Here is a 22,471-nt window from a genome sequence, read left to right on the forward strand (position 1 = left end):
ACGCTGTAACCGCAAAATCTTAACCCCAATTTTATGAACCTTCGAGATGTTTACCCTGCCACGCTCTAACCCCGAACTCCGACACTAGAATTGCTTCGACCCTCGAGCTGGTTACCCTGACTCGCTCTAACCCGTAAGTCCTAGACCTAAAATTCATCAACTCTCGAGCTGGTTACCCTGCCACGCTGTAACCGCAAACTCTTAACCCCAATTTTATGAATCTTCGAGATGGTTACCCTGCAACGCTCTAATCCCGAACTCCCACAGACGAAGTTCATCAACTGTCGAGCTGGTTACCCTGAAACGCTGTAACCGCAAACTCTTAACCCCAATTTTATGAACCTTCGAGCTGGTTGCCCTGCCACGCTCTAACCCCGAACTCCGACACTAGAATTGCTTCGACCCTCGAGCTTGTTACCCTGACTCGCTCTAACCTGTAACTCCTACACCCGAATTTCATCGACCTTCGAGATGTTTACCCTGCCACGCTCTAACCCCGAATTCCTACACACGAATTTCATCAACTCTCGAGCTTGTTACCCTGCCAAGTTGTAACCGCAATCTCTTAACCTCAATTTCCTTAACCCTCGAGCTGGTTACCCTGCCAGGCTGTATCCCCGAACTCCCACACCCGAATTTCATCGACCTTCGAGCTGGTTACCCTGCCACGCACTAACCCCGAACTCCTACACCCGAATATCATCAATCCTCGAACTGGTTACCCTGCCACGCTGTAACCGCAATCTCTTAACACCAATTTTCTTATACATCGAGCTGGTTATCCTGCCACGCTGTAACCCTGAACTCCTACACCCGAATTTCATCGATCCTCGAGCTGGTTACCCTGCCACGCCTTAACCCCGAACTCCTACACCCGAAGTTCATCAACCCTCGCGCTGGTTACCCTGCCACGCTGTAACCGCAATCTCTTAACCCCAATTTCCTTAACCCTCGAGCTGGTTACCCTGCCACGCTGTAACCGCAAACTCTTAACCCCAATTTATGAACCTTCGAGCTGGTTGCCCTGCCACGCTCTAACCCCGAACTCCGACACTAGAATTGCTTCGACCCTCGAGCTGGCTAGCCTGACACGCTCTAACCCTGAACTCCTACACCCGAATTTCATCGATCCTCGAGCTGGTTCCCCTGCCACGCTCTAACCCCGAACTCCTACACCCGAAGTTCATCAACCCTCGAGCTGGTTACCCTGCCACGCTGTAACCGCAAAATCTTAACCCCAATTTTATGAACCTTCGAGATGTTTACCCTGCCACGCTCTAACCCCGAACTCCGACACTAGAATTGCTTCGACCCTCGAGCTGGTTACCCTGACTCGCTCTAACCCGTAAGTCCTAGACCTAAAATTCATCAACTCTCGAGCTGGTTACCCTGCCACGCTGTAACCGCAAACTCTTAACCCCAATTTTATGAACCTTCGAGCTGGTTACCCTGCCACGCTCTAACCCCGAACTCCTACACCCGAAGTTCATCAACCCTCGCGCTGGTTACTTTGCCACGCTGTAACCGCAATCTCTTAACCCCAATTTTCTTAACCCTCGAGCTGGTTACCCTGCCACGCTGTAACCGCAAACTCCTACACCCGAAGTTCATCAACTCTCGAGATGGGTACCCTGCCACGCTCTAATCCCGAACTCCCACACACGAAGTTCATCAACTGTCGAGCTGGTTACCCTGAAACGCTGTAACCGCAAACTCTCAACCCCAATTTTATGAACCTTCGAGATGGTTACCCTGCCACGCTGTAACCGCAAACTCTTAACCCCAATTTATGAACCTTCGAGCTGGTTACCCTGCCACGCTCTAACCCCGAATTCCTACACACGAAGTTCATCAACTCTCGAGCTAGTTACCCTGACACGCTCTAACTCCGAACTCCGACACCCGAATTTGATCGACCCTCGAGCTGGTTACACTGCCACGCTCTAACCCCGAACTCCTACACCCGAAGTTCATCAACTCTCGAGATGGGTACCCTGCCACGCTCTAATCCCGAACTCCCACACACGAAGTTCATCAACTGTCGAGCTGTTTACCCTGAAACGCTGTAACCTCAAACTCTTAACCCCAATTTTATGAATCTTTGAGATGGTTACCCTGCCACGCTCTAGTCCCGAACTCCCACACACGAAGTTCATCAACTGTCGAGTTGGTTACCCTGAAACGCTGTAACCGCAAACTCTTAACCCCAATTTTATGAACCTTCGAGCTGGTTGCCCTGCCACGCTCTAACCCCGAACACCTACACTAGAATTGCTTCGACCGTCGAGATGTTTACCCTGCCACGCTCTAACCCCGAATTCCTATACACAAAGTTCATCAACTCTCGAGCTAGTTACCCTGCCACGCTGTAACCGCAAACTCTTAACCCCAATTTTGTGAACCTTCGAGCTGATTACCCTGCCACGCTCTAACTTCGTACTCCGACACTAGAATTGCATCGACGCTCGAGCTGGTTACCCTGACTCGCTCTAACCTGTAACTCCTACACCCGTATTTCATCGACCTTCGAGATGTTTAACCTGCCACGCTCTAACGCCGAATTCCTACACACGAAGTTCATCAACTCTCGAGCTCGTTACCCTGCCACGCTATAACCGCAATCTCTTAACCCCAAAATCCTTAACCCTCGAGCTGGTTACCCTGCCACGCTGTAACCCCGAACTCCGACACTAGAATTGTTTCGACCCTCGAGCTGGTTACCCTGCCACGCTTGAACCCCGAACTCCTACACCCGAATTTCATCGACCTTCGAGCTGGTTACCCTGCCACGCTCTAACCCGGAACGCCTACACCCGAATATCATCAATCCTCGAACTGGTTACCCTGCCACGCTGTAACCGCAATCTCTTAACATCAATTTTCTTATACATCGAGCTGGTTATCCTGCCACGCTGTAACCCTGAACTCCTACACCCGAATTTCATCGATCCTCGAGCTGGTTACCCTGCCACGCCTTAACCCCGAACTCCTACACCCGAAGTTCATCAACCCTCGCGCTGGTTACCCTGCCACGCTGTAACCGCAATCTCTTAACCCCAATTTCCTTAACCCTCGAGCTGGTTACCCTGCCACGCTGTAACCGCAAACTCTTAACCCCAATTTATGAACCTTCGAGCTTGTTGCCCTGCCACGCTCTAACCCCGAACTCCGACACTAGAATTGCTTCGACCCTCGAGCTGGTTACCCTGACTCGCTCTAACCTGTAACTCCTACACCCGAATTTCATCGACCTTCGAGATGTTTACCCTGCCACGCTCTAACCCCGAATTCCTACACACGAATTTCATCAACTCTCGAGCTCGTTACCCTGCCAAGTTGTAACCGCAATCTCTTAACCCCAATTTCCTTAACCCTCGAGCTGGTTACCCTGCCACGCTGTATCCCCGAACTCCCACACCCGAATTTCATCGACCTTCGAGCTGGTTACCCTGCCACGCTCTAACCCCGAACTCCTACACCCGAATATCATCAATCCTCGAACTGGTTACCCTGCCACGCTGTAACCGCAATCTCTTAACACCAATTTCCTTAAACATCGAGCTGGTTATCCTGTTACGCTGTAACCCCGAACTTCTACACCCGAATTTCATCAATCCTCGTGCTGGTTACCCTGCCACGCTGTAACCGCAAACTCCTACACCCGAAGTTCATCAACTCTCGAGATGGGTACCCTGCCACGCTCTAATCCCGAACTCCCACACACGAAGTTCATCAACTGTCGAGTTGGTTACCCTGAAACGCTGTAACCGCAAACTCTTAACCCCAATTTTATGAACCTTCGAGCTGGTTGCCCTGCCACGCTCTAACCCCGAACACCGACACTAGAATTGCTTCGACCGTCGAGATGTTTACCCTGCCACGCTCTAACCCCGAATTCCTATACACGAAGTTCATCAACTCTCGAGCTAGTTACCCTGCCACGCTTGAACCCCGAACTCCTACACCCGAATTTCATCGACCTTCGAGCTGGTTACCCTGCCACGCTCTAACCCGGAACGCCTACACCCGAATATCATCAATCCTCGAACTGGTTACCCTGCCACGCTGTAACCGCAATCTCTTAACACCAATTTTCTTATACATCGAGCTGGTTATCCTGCCACGCTGTAACCCTGAACTCCTACACCCGAATTTCATCGATCCTCGAGCTGGTTACCCTGCCACGCCTTAACCCCGAACTCCTACACCCGAAGTTCATCAACCCTCGCGCTGGTTACCCTGCCACGCTGTAACCGCAATCTCTTAACCCCAATTTCCTTAACCCTCGAGCTGGTTACCCTGCCACGCTGTAACCGCAAACTCTTAACCCCAATTTATGAACCTTCGAGCTGGTTGCCCTGCCACGCTCTAACCCCGAACTCCGACACTAGAATTGCTTCGACCCTCGATCTGGTTACCCTGACTCGCTCTAACCCGTAAGTCCTAGACCTAAATTTCATCAACTCTCGAGCTAGTTACCCTGCCACGCTGTAACCGCAAACTCTTAACCCCAATTTTATGAACCTTCGAGCTGGGTACCCTGCCACTCTCTAACCCCGAACTCCGACACCCGAATTTCATTGACCCTCGAGCTGGCTAGCCTGACACGCTCTAACCCTGAACTCCTACACCCGAATTTCATCGATCCTCGAGCTGGTTCCCCTGCCACGCTCTAACCCCGAACTCCTACACCCGAAGTTCATCAACCCTCGAGCTGGTTACCCTGCCACGCTGTAACCGCAAAATCTTAACCCCAATTTTATGAACCTTCGAGATGTTTACCCTGCCACGCTCTAACCCCGAACTCCGACACTAGAATTGCTTCGACCCTCGAGCTGGTTACCCTGACTCGCTCTAACCCGTAAGTCCTAGACCTAAAATTCATCAACTCTCGAGCTGGTTACCCTGCCACGCTGTAACCGCAAACTCTTAACCCCAATTTTATGAACCATCGAGATGGTTACCCTGCAACGCTCTAATCCCGAACTCCCACAGACGAATTGCTTCGACCCTCGAGCTGGTTACCCTGACTCGCTCTAACCTGTAACTCCTACACCCGAATTTCATCGACCTTCAAGATGTTTACCCTGCCACGCTCTAACCCCGAATTCCTACACACGAATTTCATCAACTCTCGAGCTCGTTACCCTGCCAAGTTGTAACCGCAATCTCTTAACCCCAATTTCCTTAACCCTCGAGCTGGTTACCCTGCCACGCTGTATCCCCGAACTCCCACACCCGAATTTCATCGACCTTCGAGCTGGTTACCCTGCCACGCTCTAACCCCGAACTCCTACACCCGAATATCATCAATCCTCGAACTGGTTACCCTGCCACGCTGTAACCGCAATCTCTTAACACCAATTTCCTTAAACATCGAGCTGGTTATCCTGTTACGCTGTAACCCCGAACTTCTACACCCGAATTTCATCAATCCTCGTGCTGGTTACCCTGCCACGCCTTAACCCCGAACTCCTACACCCGAAGTTCATCAACCCTCGCGCTGGTTACTTTGCCACGCTGTAACCGCAATCTCTTAACCCCAATTTTCTTAACCCTCGAGCTGGTTACCCTGCCACGCTGTAACCGCAAACTCCTACACCCGAAGTTCATCAACTCTCGAGATGGGTACCCTGCCACGCTCTAATCCCGAACTCCTACACACGAAGTTCATCAGCTGTCGAGCTGGTTACCCTGAAACGCTGTAACCGCAAACTCTTAACCCCAATTTTATGTACCTTCGAGATGGTTACCCTGCCACGCTCTAGTCCCGAACTCCCACACACGAAGTTCATCAACTGTCGAGTTGGTTACCCTGAAACGCTGTAACCGCAAACTCTTAACCCCAATTTTATGAACCTTCGAGCTGGTTGCCCTGCCACGCTATAACCCCGAACACCGACACTAGAATTGCTTCGACCGTCGAGATGTTTACCCTGCCACGCTCTAACCCCGAATTCCTATACACGAAGTTCATCAACTCTCGAGCTAGTTACCCTGCCACGCTGTAACCGCAAACTCTTAACCCCAATTTTGTGAACCTTCGAGCTGATTACCCTGCCACGCTCTAACTTCGTACTCCGACACTAGAATTGCATCGACGCTCGAGCTGGTTAACCTGACTCGCTCTAACCTGTAACTCCTACACCCGAATTTCATCGACCTTCGAGCTGGTTACTCTGCCACGCTCTAACCCGGAACGCCTACACCCGAATATCATCAATCCTCAAACTGGTTACCCTGCCACGCTGTAACCGCAATCTCTTAACACCAATTTCCTTAAACATCGAGCTGGTTATCCTGCCACGCTGTAACCCTGAACTCCTACACCCGAATTTCATCGATCCTCGAGCTGGATACCCTGCCACGCCTTAACCCCGAACCCCTACACCCGAAGTTCATCAACCCTCGCGCTGGTTACCCTGCCACGCTGTAACCGCAATCTCTTAACCCCAATTTCCTTAACCCTCGAGCTGGTTACCCCGCCACGCTGTACCCGCAAACTCTTAACCCCAATTTATGAACCTTCGAGCTGGTTGCCCTGCCACGCTCTAACCCCGAACTCCGACACTAGAATTGCTTCGACCCTCGATCTGGTTACCCTGACTCGCTCTAACCCGTAAGTCCTAGACCTAAAATTCATCAATCCTCGAGCTGGTTCCCCTGCCACGCTCTAACCCCGAACTCCTACACCCGAAGTTCATCAACCCTCGTGCTGGTTACCCTGCCACGCTCTAACCCCGAATTCCTACACACGAAGTTCATCAACTCTCGAGCTAGTTACCCTGACACGCTCTAACTCCGAACTCCGACACCCGAATTTGATCGACCCTCGAGCTGGTTACACTGCCACGCTCTAACCCCGAACTCCTACACCCGAAGTTCATCAACTCTCGAGATGGGTACCCTGCCACGCTCTAATCCCGAACTCCCACACACGAAGTTCATCAACTGTCGAGCTGGTTACCCTGAAACGCTGAAACGTCTCCCTTGCTTCCTCCTTAAACAATTCGATGAGAGTGGAAAGGAATTACCGGCCACGGATGGCTGACACTATTACATTGTGACACGGCGCTTGGGCACGGGCCCTTGCATGTCTCGTGGGAATTATTAAAAAAAGTATATTTCCCTAAGACGCGTTAAATTTAAAGAATAGTGTCACAATATACTGTGGGAAGGGGCGGATTGCGAGGGGTTTAGGCCATGCATACAAAGTACCTCCACCACAAGGCCTTGATTGATTCGTCTCCCCGACTAGGTTGTAACTGCGTCAGATCGCCGTTCCTGCATATAATGATCGTCGGGAATAAGAGTCAGAAATCGGCACATAGCTCGGTCCGCCCACTATGCGACTACGCAGAGTGAGCAAACGATTGTTGCGTGCCGTGGATTCCTTTCTAGGCCGCTCTGATAGTCAATGGGTCTATCTCTGTCCTCTCAACGTTCTTGGAATGCCGGCAGCTGGGGAAGTAATTCCTCGTTTAAGGTCGAGTGTTCAATAGATGCAGTGCGTGCGCCTTCCTGTCGCACGGAACTATTCGGATGAATTATTGCTACAAACCTATCCACGACTGAAAATAAAGTTAGTATGGAAGGAGGACTTGATGAATAAGGCAAAAAAAATAACGAAAATACAATTATTCTTCATTTTCTCTTTATTCAGTCAGAATACATTGGCGGTCGGAATGGCGGATGATCATCGCGGTTTGGTTAGATATTCGATACGTGGCAGCGACGAATCTACGCGTCCCGACGAATCAAATACACGACGAAATACGCGCATGGTCACCTAATCCTAGACAGCGAACGACACTTCACCTACTGACTTGTTTTGCTGCTATTTCGTCCTCACCAAACACAAGCAACAAAGAAGTTTCTTACTATCATAACTGTGCAGTCGGGGATCCGGTGGTAAATGGTCGTCTTTCCGTGAAAGAAGATCGTTACCCTCCCCTCCTTCCGAGAAAAAGTCAATTCATTGGCCGATATGTAAATTAGGAAATTAGCAGCTCCCTCATTTTATCTCCTACTTCATCGGTTTTACCCTCTCTCATTGCCTACTACTTCGGTCAGCATTGATTGAGGAGAGAGATCTACCCCTACTCTTGTCTAATTTTCAATGTGGACGGAAATCAAATGTTCTATTGATTTGTCTATTGGTCGTGACGTCACTAGCGAATTTCATCAGAAGTTCACATATCGTCAATTAACTATTTTCATTTTATTGAATTCGTTACTTGTCGCTTTTAAGTACGCATACAGAATTTTAGCGGTTGAATACATTTATTGTCATCTTTTGCTATCTGAGTTATACATAATAAGTTGCATTGACACAATCGCTGTGTAATTTTGTAATATACATTATTCATTTTTGCTATTTTCATAATCATCATTGGTCGATTTCTCTTTCAAAACGCCCTCACAATTGAATTTGCGTTTAAATTATTATCCGTAATTTCTAGTTCGCTCGTCATTATCTGTTACATTACCTATTTTTCGCATTAATTCGCATGCGCCTATAATTAAATTTGAACTGTATCGGTCAATTAGGTACCGGTTCAAGTCTTCGCTTCCTGAAGCGCTCGAACTTCGCTCCAGTGGCGTTTACAGTATGTGCATGTGTGTGTCAGCTGGGGACATGTATTTTCCCCCCAAGGTAGCAGTGTAACGCTAAGAGTACAGTCTCCATCTCTAGGAGCCGGAGACAGTTGATTGCTGGCTGTTTGTATCCGCTGATTGCAGCAGCGGTTTCGATGACTGGACGATACTGGACGTCCGAAGAAAATGCGTTACCATATATACCATTCATGACATACCATTCTGAACGTACAATTTTCCGCTCTTTTCATTCCTGCAATAAAAAAAGTAAGGTTCCTATTTGAAAACTCCAAATTGACCTTCAAATGACCATGAAAATCGCGTTCAAGGTCAGATCGAAGGTCACCATCTGATTTCCCCCTCGATATCCTACAACTTTGGTTTCTACCATTTTTCCATGGGGGCCGACCCTGACGAGTTAATAAATATAATTAATAGTTGATAAATATAGTTATTAAATATAATTCAATTGAATGAGTTAATTCAGAGTAATTTGAATATAACAAAGTATTTTTTATTCAGGGTGTCCCATTTTAAAGGCACCACCCTGAAATTGTCTACGGTTGGCGTTCTACAAAAAAATTGTTCAGACATAAGTTGTTTGGGACAATGAGGGACACTATCCCCAGAAATCGGATTTGACCTTGATATTTATTTTCAAGGTCATTTGAAGATCAAAGTCATTGTGTGAATAGGAACCTATAATTTTGATCCCGGATTCGGAAAGAGCGAATACGTTCAAATAAGGTATTATGTGTGGGGTGCGGTAAACCCCCCCCCCCCCTCGTAAGGCCATGTAGGGATCCAATTTTTATTTTCTTCATCTATGCACAGGAGTGATAGGGCAACAGGTAAGATTAATTGTAATAACCCAATAACTTGCTGATAATATCTTGCTCCCTCAACCCAATAACTAGATGGTAATATATTACTCCAGCACGATATCGCCCTTGGTCGTCAAAATTATCCAGGGAGGCTTCGATACCCAAACCACGTGAGAATCCGAATCATTAAACGAAGAGGGAGACATCGACCACGTTGTCGCATTATGAGACAGAACAACGATGATCCACGAATTTTCGTTGTTTTAGCAATGGTTGATTTGGATCATCATATCTCTTTGCGTGGAAATCAGAGACGTACTGGAATCCCAAGAACAACAGCCGATAGAATTTTGCGGTTTCATAGATTTCATCCGTATCACATAATTTTGACTCAAGCATTGATGTCAGATGATTTCCGCTACAGACTGGAATTCTGTAATTGGGCACAAGCAAGGATTTGTGAAGATCCTGAATTTTTCAGATACGTAATGTTTTCGGACGAAGCTACAATTCGTAGTAATGGGCAACTCAATCGCCATAATAGTCATTATTGGTCTATCCTGAACCCTCATTGGGTACATCATGTTGATAATCAGCATAGATGGAGCCTCGTAGTTTGGCGCGATATAATTAATGGTTTTCTGATAAGACCTTATTTTTTCGATGGGAATGTCAATGGCGCAGCATATCTTAATTTCCTGCAGAATGAATTACCAGAATTATTGGAAGATGTGAATTTGGAAACAAGACGACGATTACAGGCTTCAACAGGATAGTGCACCGTGTCATCGCTCACAAATAGTTCATCACTTCTTGAACCAACGATACCGAAGACGATGGATAGGCATTGGTAGTGACAATACTGAGTGGTGTCCAAGATCATCAGATCTAATAAATTCAGATTTATTTTTGTGGGGCTATTTGAATAGTGTTGTTTATGCACAGCAACCAACAACACGGCAAGATATAATGTAACGCATCATACAAGCTTGTAGAGCTATTCCGTGTCACGTTTTGTTGTTCACAGTTGAAAACTTCGAACGTTGAATTCAACACTGCATAAATTTGAACGGCGGTATTTTTGAACCTTGACAACCTTGACCATAACTCTATCTGTAGTTATTGTCTTGTCTTCATTGGCTGGGCATTCCCACCTTGCCTTAATTGGTTAGGTAATCAATACCTCACCTTAATTAGCTGGGCATTTCCACCTTGTCTTAATTGGCTGGGTAATTAATACTATGCCTTTGATGGTAATAATTTTGACGGTCAAGGCAGATATCGTGCTGCAGCAAGATATTACCGTCTAGTTATTGGGTTGGGGGGGGCAAGATATTACCAGCAAGTTATTGGATTATTACAATTAATCTTACCCTTGCCCTATCATCCCTGTGCATAGATGAAGATAATAATAAATTGGACCCCTATACGACCTTACGCGGGGGGAGGGGGGGATTAACCGCACCCTCACATAATACCTTATCTGAATGTAGAATTTCTCGCTCTTTCCGAATCCAGGATCAAAATTATAGGTTCCTATTCAAAAAATGAATTTGACCTTCAAATGACCTTGAAAATTAATATTAAGGTCAAATTCGATTTCTGAGAAAGATGTCCCTCATTGTCCCAAACAACTTTTGTCTGAACAATTTTTTTGTAGAACGCCAACTGTAGAAAATTTCGAGGTTGTTCCTTTAAAATGGACACCCTGTATAGATTTTAGGGTATAGATTAAGATTATAATATTTTTAATTACTTTTATCTACTAAGTCATATTAAATTTTAATGTACAAATTCAATTTGTTTGTAACGTCGTAAATGTTAATTATTATAATAAAGCGGACACTCTGAACTCAAGATGACTATCTGAGAAACATGAGTAAGAATTCGTTTCATTGATAACATCTTAGTTACATATTACTGTTATCAATAAATAATTAATTAATAATTTATTTAAACAAATAATCGTATATGAATCGAAAACGTTAATTTTATGCATAATAACTACATTGTTATGATTTATTAATCTTAATTAACCGTTTTTGCAAAATTACGAAAATTGATTATAATTCAAATTTCATTAACTAATTTAAACAGTTCTTTTTTGGAATTACTTCTAGCGCAGGAAAATTACTATAACAGAAATTATATCTAGCAGTAAGACCAAAGCAAATAACAATCACAGAAAACAATATTAGAACAAATGTTTCATATGTGCTAGTCACACGCGGTAATAATGTGAACACAACGAAAGGAGAACCAAATCAAACACAGTCATCTCAACCAGTAGATAACAACAACAATAACAGTCAACTAGTAAACATGACGACAGCTAATGAACCGAATGGACACAATGCTAAATCTACTCACGACGTTCATGAACAAAATTAAATGAACACAGCAATAAAAATCGTAATTTGGAACGCTAATGGTATAGCGCAAAGAAGCATAACATTAAAACCGTTTCTCATTGACAATAATGCAGATATTTTGTTAATATTTGAGACACATTTCACGCATAAAAATTTTTTTTAAATTCCACAATATATACATTATACAATACTAACCATCCTGATGGCAAGGCACACGGAAATACGGCTAAAGTAATTAAAAACGCTATAAATCATCATGATGTGGAAGCATTCAAATACAATTATCTGTAAGCAACAAACGGAGCAATATAAGATTATAGTGGTCAAATAGTATTATTTGCATTATGATGCCCTCCAAGGCACTTGCAGGTAAAAACTATAATGCTAAACATTCATGGTGGGGATACAGATCGCTAACTCCAAATTCAAAAGGAGCAATACTACGAGTATATGTAGTAATGAAAAATGGAAATTTAACACCAATATCAGCAGGAGAACCCATCTACTGGCCTTTAAATATAAATAAATTACTGGATTCATTTGATTTTACAATTATAAAAAGATTATGTTCTAAATATTTAACAGCCAAGTCATACTTCGAAGTGATATCAGATCATTCCCTAATCATTATTGATTTAAATAAACAATTAAAACAAATTTAAAATCTTTTCATTGTATAATAAAAAAAAATTAGAAACTTTACAGGAAAATAATAGATAAAGAACTTTCATATAACATACCACAAAAATAAAACAAGATACTAATATAGCGATTGAAAATCTAGATAAAAGCATATAAAAAGCTATCAAAAATGAAAATCCTATATATAGAACAAACCTAAACGTAAATTTAACCAATTCCTAAACAGTATCGGACAAAATTAAAGAAAAAAGAAGGCTAAGGAAAATATAGCAGACTAAACTAAAAACAAATAAAATGAAATATAATTCAGGGCCTGCAATGGCTTGGTCGGTAGAGCGACGAACGCGCACCTGGTAAGTCTGGGTTCACTTTCCAGTCCCTGTTGATTGATACAAGCATCACTGAATAAAGGTTTTATGTTCAGCAAAAAATTCTTTAATCCAATTTTAGAGCCAACCCGTTGTAAAAAAATAATCAAACAATCATCTCAGGTGGCGACATCTGTCTTCTATACAAAATACTAATTTTACAGCTATCTCTCCTTCTTGCTTATTTTGGCTTATAAATGGAAATCGGGAGGAAGCCACGGATTTATCAGTTCTCCATCTAACACGTTTTTCAACAATTCTAAGCATATATGTTAGCAGATTTTATAGAAGTCAAACGGTACTCCTATATTCTTATATACTTAACAGTGCGTCTGTCTTATTTTCGGTCCTGCTTTTGGAAATAAAACTTCATTCTTTGAGCAGGTTGCTGCATAATGGCCTGGCTGGTAACAAAAGAAACAAAGATTCTGCGAATATTACCGATAGTTATAATTTTCTTGGCAGCATTTACATGGTTCTCTATTCTGTCTACTGGTCTGATTATTACTTGCTCGATTACTTGGCTCTGTCAGATTATTTTGAAACGGTATCAATGAGGACAAATTCCAACTTGTTACTAGTCTAATTGATAGTGCTTCTAATTGACCTTGTATATGATCTTGGGTTTAATCCTGAGTTTGACCTTAAGCCTGATGTTGACCTTGGCTATTGGTCTGTACGTTATTATCTGTTGGTGTTTTATTCTGATTCGTTCAGTTCTGATTTTGGCTTACTGATGGAAAATTTTAGTATTGATACGGTCTTTGGTGCAATTTATGCCATCATAGTGGTGTACATTTTTTGTTGTTTGGTCAATTGTTGTATACTATTCTGTTTTATTTTGCGTGACTTTTCTTTTTCGTTACTGTTTTGTCTACTATCATGTGTGATTTCAGGTAGTATCTGAATTTTCTGTACGACCGACGCTTTTGCTGTCCTTTTATTTATTGTTTTTGGTGCTGCTGTTGGAAAATGTGTTTTGGTAGAATGTGGGTGGTATTGTTTCTCTTTTTCTTCCAGGTTTTCCCATTTTCGGCCGTAACATGTGAGGTTATTAAATCTTTATATCTTTTTGTTTGCTATGTATTAACGATGTTACGTCTCGTGCATCAACTACGAATAGCTAATGAATGAGACGTTCCAATATGTTGACTAGTAGTCGGATATCTTTTACTTATAAATATATGTGGAAATGTATGTCTGATGATTGTACTACCTTTAATTGTTGATAAAATGTAGCAGGCTCTAACTGTTTGTTGAATTGAATAAATGTAGCAGGCTCTAACTGCTTGTTGAATTGAATAAATGTAGCAGGCTCTAACTGCTTGTTGAATTGAATAAATGTAGCAGGCTCTAACTGCTTGTTGAATTGAATAGGATAGGTTTGAATAATACTTGCACGATATTACTTGTAACAGTCGCGAGTTTATTAAGAAAAATGATCACCAATTGTCGGACCGGTGTGTACGGAGTAAAGATAATTTCTGCTCACCTTTTGGGTGGTTCGTCTTATATACATAAATTTGTGCTTAATAAATCGCTGATGTTTCTTGTGTAGTTGAGTAATTTTCTTTTTGAGTTCATTGTGTGTTGTGTAATGCTGAGTATGGTCTTTGTGTTTTGCTGCTGTATCGTTTTCTGGTGGACGTGTATATAGTTTTGATTTTACGAAATTCGGGATTGCACTTTTAAAAAATGTAAATGAGTAAAGATACATCTTGAGACGTAACACCTCGGGGCATAAGATATTGCAATTAATATGTATTGATTGCAATGGTTGGTTTTCGGTGAAAAGATTATTTCGTTATGTGCATTTCCGAGTTTCGGAAGTGTTGGAATTTGATTGCGTTGGTGGAATCATTTTTCTGCAAGGTGTACAAATTATTTGGTATATAAAGGCTGCGTCGCTTTGATAGTTTACAAAGTGTTCTCTGCGCTTGTGACCAGAATTCAACATGTATGGTTTCTCGAGAAAACGCCGTTCGATGGTTTGCGTAAGTATTTTACAATTTGATTTCTTATTCATTTTTATTATTATCATTATATTTCTTTGTTCTAGTTTGCGGATTGGCAGCATTCTCGTGCAGTAAAGAAGGCCAGACGGGAGGGCTTGCCTTTACCGGTCGCACCTAAGCCTGGGACCCGAAAATATGTGAGAATAGATGTACGTGTTTTACAATGTATGTATGTATATTGGTATATTGATACTAGTGGGCAAAAAGTAAGGTGAATTTGTTTGTAAAATGAAAAATCTTTATTTATTCTTCTATATCAATGTCATCCCCTTCGAAGTAATCCCCTTCCGATAAAATACACTTATGCCAACGTTTTTTCCAATCCTCGAAACATGCCAAATAGTCCCTTTCCGGTATAGCCATCAGCGCCTTCTTCGATTCAGCTCTTATCTCCTCAATCGACTCGAAACGCGTTCCCCGGAGTGGTCTCTAGAGTTTTGGGAATAGCCAGAAGTCACACGGAGCCAAATCAGGCGAATACGGTGGTTGCGGAACGATATGCGTCGAATTTTTGGCGAAATGGTCACGAAGAACGAGTGAACGAATTGAGCGTTTTCGGTACCAAACGAGATTTGACTTTTCGTAGGCCCAAATGGTCTTTCAAAATTGTTTTCACAGATCCTTCTGATATTCCGATCATATCAGTAAGGTCTCTAACAGTCAACCGACGATTTTCGAGCACTAATTCCTTCACTTTATTGACGTGTTGGTCATCTGTTGACGTCGATGGTCGTCCGGAGCGCTCCAAGTCATCAACACGTTCTCGACCCTCTTTGAAGTCTTTGTACCACTTATAAACATTTTTCTGCGACATGGTAGAATCACCAAAGGCCTTCCGCAACATCCTCAACGTTTCCGCAGCCGAAATTTCATTCCGCAAACAAAATTTGATGGCACTTCTTTGCTCAATTAAATCAGACATTGTAAAAATCGAAACATGCACTCTTGGTCGTTTGGTAAACACAAGCGTAAATATATTACTGATGATGACATTGACATGAAATTTGTCCCAGATGTCATTCGCAGTCCTACCAACTCAAGAAAAAAAGAGCTAGCCCGAAATGTTAAGCCCGCGAAGTTTAAATTGAAAATTCACCTTACTTTTTGCCCACAGTAGTATGTCTGATTAATTTGTTTCCTATTTGCTTGTTAGTTTCAAAGATGGCAGTTGGTGCGTAGTCTGAGGCATTGCGATCGAGTGACGCAGACGGCTTTCTTCTTGGGAGAGTATGGTCCAGACGAGGACACTTGGAATCTGCGCGAATTATTTTTTTATGATTTATTAGTGTATTGCAATGGTTTTCGTCGAGTATGCGTGGAGGTGTTTAGTGAGTTTTATAATGTAATCATAGGTCCTAGTGTAGATCATCGATACAATTGTAATTGTATATAAGTGTAAATGTAAACATAATTGTAATTTTGTAAAAATATATTTTTCTTTTGTTTTTTAGATAAGGAATTTTTTTTTAATTTAGATTCCTAAAGCGAATATCTCGCTTCCCTCCCCGCTTAAAATGTGGCCATGACGTAAAGCATTTGGGGTACTGAACGACATGACAATTAGATTTTTGTTGAAAATAGGTCATGTTTGTATTTGATTATTGTTGATTCGAGAGGTAAGTTTTGTTGAGGAATAGGACAGTGGGTATCAGGGTAGATTTGTATCTTGACGTCTGTGTCGTTCAGGTTTGTGTGTATTGTGTCTAGTTCAATTTCTGCATTTTATTTATTAATTTTTGTCATACTGTTGTGGTTTTGTCGTCCTAGTATCATTAGCAGGTGGGTTATTGAACTGAAGAAGGCCCATAGTAGGTTCATAGACCAGCCATAAACCATGTGCAGCGTATATCCTCTGATGATGGTGTCAATCGTCAGTTTTATTATTTGCAGTAATATTAATATCATTATGATTACTGATGAGATTGATCCGCACGTGATTAGTTTGTTGAATATGTGATTCCACGTGCTTTCAGCCAATTTTGTAAGTGTATTTTCTGTAAAGATGTCCTTTGTTGTTCCTTCTCCTGATATTTCTTTAGCTATAATATTTAACAGAGATGCTTTTTCCATGGGGAACATTATTTGTTGTTGTAATTGGTCTAATTCTTGTTGTGAGTATATTCCGCTAGTTGCTAATGAATCTATGGATTCAAATTTCCATTTTATGTTTGTGTTAGGTTTGAGTGCTTGTGGTGGTATTGTTTCCATTGGTTTGGGTGTTAGTTTTATCCATTTGCTGTTTACTTTGTAGTATGTAGGTATTATGGAGTTGCAGTTCATTGGAGTACCTCTTCTTTTGAGGATATGAGTTTTTGGAGTAAGAAACCAGGTTTCGTTGCCTGAAATTACTGGTAATTCATTGTAGCATTCGTTAAGGTGCTGTGCCTTCACTACAGTAGGGGTGCATTTTATGACATGAACTGCTTCTCCTGCGATCCTGGCAATGTATCCAGGTTTCTTCATGATGTTGTATACGAATTCGTCAGGGGAGAGGGTTGCAAGAGATAGGGAGTTTTGTATTGTTTTCCTCTCTACTTCACACCTATCTGTAATGATTTTTCTGTAAAGATCGTTCAGTTGTCTGCCCAAATGCTTTTCGACATATACAAATTTAGAATTTACGTATGTGAATAAATCTATGTTGACCTTGTTTTTGCTAGTAACAGTGTCTTTATTGAATTTGTATTTGTTGAAGTTATTGTTTTCTTCCGCGATAAAGAGTTTTGGGTGTTCTGTTCTTATGAACTCTCTGTAGCATTTCAATATTTTATCTTTGGCTGTTAAAGCAAAGGTCATGTCGCTAGTATTTACCATGTATATTATGTCGCCATTGTGTGTGTTAAAGTATTTTGTTACTGGACCTTTATATAAAATATCGTAAGTGTTAGTAAAACATTCTTCCTGAGGTAAAGTGTCCCAAAATGTATAATCCCCGTCAGAGTCTACGCAAGTTGTGTCTGAAAATTTACATATTGTTCCTGAGCTTAAATGTAATTTATCATTACTCAGACAAATTTTCGCATAGGCTTGTATTAATGTGATTTTAATTGTGCCTTGAACAAGTACCTTACTCCATGATCCGAACCTGTCTGCGTAGGCTACGCCGCTGCAGCTTCCTGCATCGCCAGCGAAGTCTATGCCTTTGGTTGTTGTGGCGTTTATTTTTAAATCAGCAATCGTATGAAAATTGTCATACTTAAAAATTCTCGTTTCGTGGATAGTTTGGCATTGTTCATGGCTCAATTCATACAAGTATTCCTGTTCTCCGTTTTGTTCAGGTTCGAGGCGTCCGAATAGTCCGCATTGGTATACTGTCCGATGGATTTCAATTTTGCATTGATGTACTGGAATATTTCTAAATTCGGCTGCTTGGATAAGTTCTATATTTGCTATTGTTGAGTTTATGGTTTCGGTTTTAAAGTCGCATTCGTCAGCGTCCAGTAGAGAGAATGTTGTGATGTTTGTGTTTGTGGTGCCGCAGTGATATCCAATGTATGCATAAGTAATTTGAAAAAATGTAATGAATAACGTTATTTTTGAATACATGATTTGTTTGTCCTTTAATTGTCGATAAAATGTAGCAGGCTCTAACTGTTTGTTGAATTGAATAAATGTAGCAGGCTCTAACTGCTTGTTGAATTGAATAAATGTAGCAGGCTCTAACTGCTTGTTGAATTGAATAAATGTAGCAGGCTCTAACTGCTTGTTGAATTGAATAGGATAGGTTTGAATAATACTTGCACGATATTACTTGTAACAGTCGCGAGTTTATTAAGAAAAATGATCACCAATTGTCGGACCGGTGTGTACGGAGTAAAGATAATTTCTGCTCACCTTTCGGGTGGTTCGTCTTATATACATAAATTTGTGCTTAATAAATCGCTGATGTTTCTTGTGTAGTTGAGTAATTTTCTTTTGAGTTCATTGTGTGTTGTGTAATGCTGAGTATGGTCTTTGTGTTTTGCTGCTGTATCGTTTTCTGGGGGACGTGTATATAGTTTTGATTTTACGAAATTCGGGATTGCACTTTTAAAGAATGTAAATGAGTAAAGATACGTCTTGAGACGTAACAACGATATGTTGGGAGGAGCCCTTGTCTAGCAATTTTTATTCGCGTTCATAATGATATAGGATGCTTAAAACGATTAACTATAAATCGGAAGGCATTCAAACAGACTGAGATGGTTTTACCTTTGTTTTGTGTTTGTCGCCTCAGCTCCTCTTCCATGTCATCATCGATTATTCACCGGCCGTAATGATCTCGTAGGGCTCTCGTTAGGTCTCACCATGAATAGATTTCTTTCGAAATTCCTCAGTACCATTAGTTAGCTTCCTTTAAGAAAACGGCCGTTATTGCTTGTAAAAGGTCACTGTTTGACATTCTGATTTGTCGTTTTTGGTTTTCAATTTGACTAATGAACCCCTCAGGCTCGTCTATGGCGTTCAATCTTATTTGGCGGCTTTCTAACAACTTAATGTTGCGGCGATCTTGACGAGCTTTATTAAAATCATTGACTTTGTGCTCTGTGAGAGCAGTGCTTTTTCTCGTATTCTGTGTCCGTGTCCGAGCTTTCCGTGTTCAAAAGATCTCGGGTCGGTTCTCGCCATTATTCACAAGATAGCCTCTATATCTACTTCTGCCTCCGGGTCACGATTACAATTGTGATCGGCAGCGATGACTTCCTCGACGTTTTGAATTTCTCATCTGTCGGTCACTGTCGAATTCACTATTAATTACTAGCTGCTCGTCTCCATCGGCTACAGCAGCAGTTTCGATGGCTGGACGACCCTGGACGTCCAAAGAAAATGTGTGTGCCACGTAAGTGTTCGGCGCGTCAATTTTTCCGGTCGATTTTTCATTATTTCTACCACTGTTTTTCGTGTGTGTCAGTATGTTTTCATTGTGTATATGTGCTCAGTCACCTCGCGTTTTAGCAGTTTGTTATCCACTTTCCTACGGATTTTCCGGACCTGTCAGTGCGTGTGGTCGGTCCCGGGGAGGAAACTCATCGATTTTCGGCTTATCGATGCGTAACATTCTCGCGGTCGCGAAATATCTTCGTTCATCGTTTGCGGCGGTATCGGTCTTAAGTAGTGTGCTTGCGCTCCTTCATTTTTTTTCTTGTGTCGGCTACTTTTGTCATGGGTCGTCTGCCGTCGGATTGCATTATAGAATTGCAACGTCATTTATGAGCCGCGGATGAGCTGATTTTCGTGAAACAAATTATTTCGGATTTGTTATTTATCGGTTTCATTTATTTGCGCTGTCATGTGGCGAAGGAAAGTGCGGCGGCCATTAAAATGATGATGTACCGCATCACAATATTAACGAAGTAAACACGAACAATAAACTTGAACATATGACGGAGCAGCTGATGCAATGAATGGATACTATATTAAATCTTTTAACTGTACTAGTAAACAAAATGGCATAATGAGCTGTCTAAAATCCGCTGGAAGGCAAACGGTCTTATGCAGAGGCATATTGAATTAAAAGCATTTATAATCTATGAAAATATAGACATGTTGATATTAGAAACACACTTTACAAGTAAAAACTACCTTAGTGTACTTAACAACACTGTACATAAAACCATCACTCGTTTAATAAAGCACACGTTAACAAATCAGGTGTTTCTATCCTCCAAATAAAACAATTACAAAATGAAACTGGACTGACTCTTTCAATATACTTGGAAATCGCTATATAGTGGGAGGCGATTATAATGCAAAACATCATTGGTGAGGATTATCAACTTTAACAACAGAGGTAGAATACTCTATGAAGTACTACAAAAAATAACTACATTCCAATATTCACTAGAGAACCAACATACTAGACTACAGATATAAGCAAGCTTCTAAATTTAATTGTCTTTGCTATCGTAAAAGGTATAAACAAAAATTATATTGAAGTATCATCATACTTAGATTTATTATCAGATCATTCACCGGTACTAATTATTCTACACCATCAAGTATTTAATAAAGTAAACAATAACATTAAAATCAACTGGAAAAAATATGCTCTTTAAATAGAGGAATGGATAACGTGCAACGTTAATTAATATCTTGAAAGCAACATATGCAGATGATACAGCAATTTTAACAGGACACCCAGAGGCAACAAAAGCAACAAAAACATTACAAAACTGCATAAAAAATTACCTTCAAATTGGTTTATCTCCTGAAGAATAATATTAAATGAAAGCAAATCGATACATACAATATTCACACGTTGAAAATATACCTGTTCTCCTATTAGATTAAACGAGAAATATATTCCGCAAAGCAATCAAGTGAAATCTGTAGGTATTCACCTAGATCGAAGACTTATGTGGAAAGAACATATAGGACGATCCATGTCAACCGGATCACTGCTGTGTCCAAAATTTGATGTGACCAAAAAAATCGTGCAACGACTCATTTTAAAGCTTAGAATATCTACTTTCTGATGCTGTGTGCGCCTTTGCAAAATCCAACATGGCGGCTACAAGAGACAAACTCGTAAACAAAAAATTTTATTTTTCAAATTTTTAGTAATAAATGTTAAAAAAATTAATATTTCATATTTTTTTATGAAAATCTGGCTCATTTCCTACAAAAAAGTGACAGAGACCATTTTCGCTAAAATGAAAAATAAATTTTCAAAAAATTATAACTTTTTTATTTTTCATTTTAGCGAAAATGATCTCTGTCACTTTTTTGTAGGAAATGAGCCAGATTTTCATAAAAAAATATGAAATATTAATTTTTTTAACATTTATTACTAAAAATTTGAAAAATAAAATTTTTTGTTTACGAGTTTGTCTCTTGCAGCCGCCATATTGGAGCCGCCATGTTGGATTTTGCAAAGGCGCACACAGCAGCAGAAAGTAGATATCCTAAGCTTTAAAATGAGTCGTTGCACGATTTTTTTGGTCACATCAAATTTTGGACACAGCAGTGATCCGGTTGACATGGATCGTCCCATATATTCATTAAACGTAAACAGTTAGATCTAAAATGTAAGAAAATGTACTGTTCATCGCAAAAAAATCAGAGTTTTTAATTAAAAAGAAACTTCTGCCATGTAAAGCTGTACTTAAATCAGTCTTGCCATATGGCATTCAACTATGAGGTACTGCTTCTAAGACGAATATTGGATTATTGAAATCCTAGAAAGATTTCAATTGAAAGTCCTACGCAATATAGTACGGGCCCCATGGTTCGTACTGAATACAATTATCTGAAATAATTTACAGATACCTGCAGTCAAAGAAGAAATAAAAAAATTTTACGCAAAATAGAATTTCAGACTTCAAAACTACCCAAATAAACTTGTCAATAAATGTTTCAAGACATCCATTGCCAAAACAGATTGAAAAATCATAAATTTATGAATGCGCAAATAAATTAACATAATATATAATCATACTGTAAAAAAATATAGTATATTTACTAAAGTATACTGCTGTTTATTATATAGGCATACATATGTCCAATAGCAACAAAAATTGCTTATTGTCTCTATACCTGAGATAGATTGTAAATAGACTTGAAGTAATAAAAAAAAGACTGAATTGTTAGTCTAATCAATTAACTATACGAAGCCCTAGCCTATAAAACAAGGTAAAGCTTGTTATTCTTGACACTCTCCATTTTGTTAAGCA

At 41.1% G+C, this 22,471-nt stretch overlaps 1 protein-coding gene across 1 annotated transcript in view; it reads right to left on the reverse strand.

Moving 5' to 3' along the window:
• The window catches only part of LOC131675463 (beta-alanyl-bioamine nonribosomal peptide synthetase ebony), a 964,295-nt gene that overhangs the window by 124,625 nt on the left and 817,199 nt on the right, over positions 1-22,471 (reverse strand). The gene's annotated exons all lie outside the window — the stretch shown is intronic.

Source organism: Phymastichus coffea, unplaced genomic scaffold, assembly GCF_024137745.1.
Source record: "Phymastichus coffea isolate CEN01 unplaced genomic scaffold, Cenicafe_Pcof_1.1 PCOF00001, whole genome shotgun sequence".
NCBI classification, from domain to species: domain Eukaryota; kingdom Metazoa; phylum Arthropoda; class Insecta; order Hymenoptera; family Eulophidae; genus Phymastichus; species Phymastichus coffea.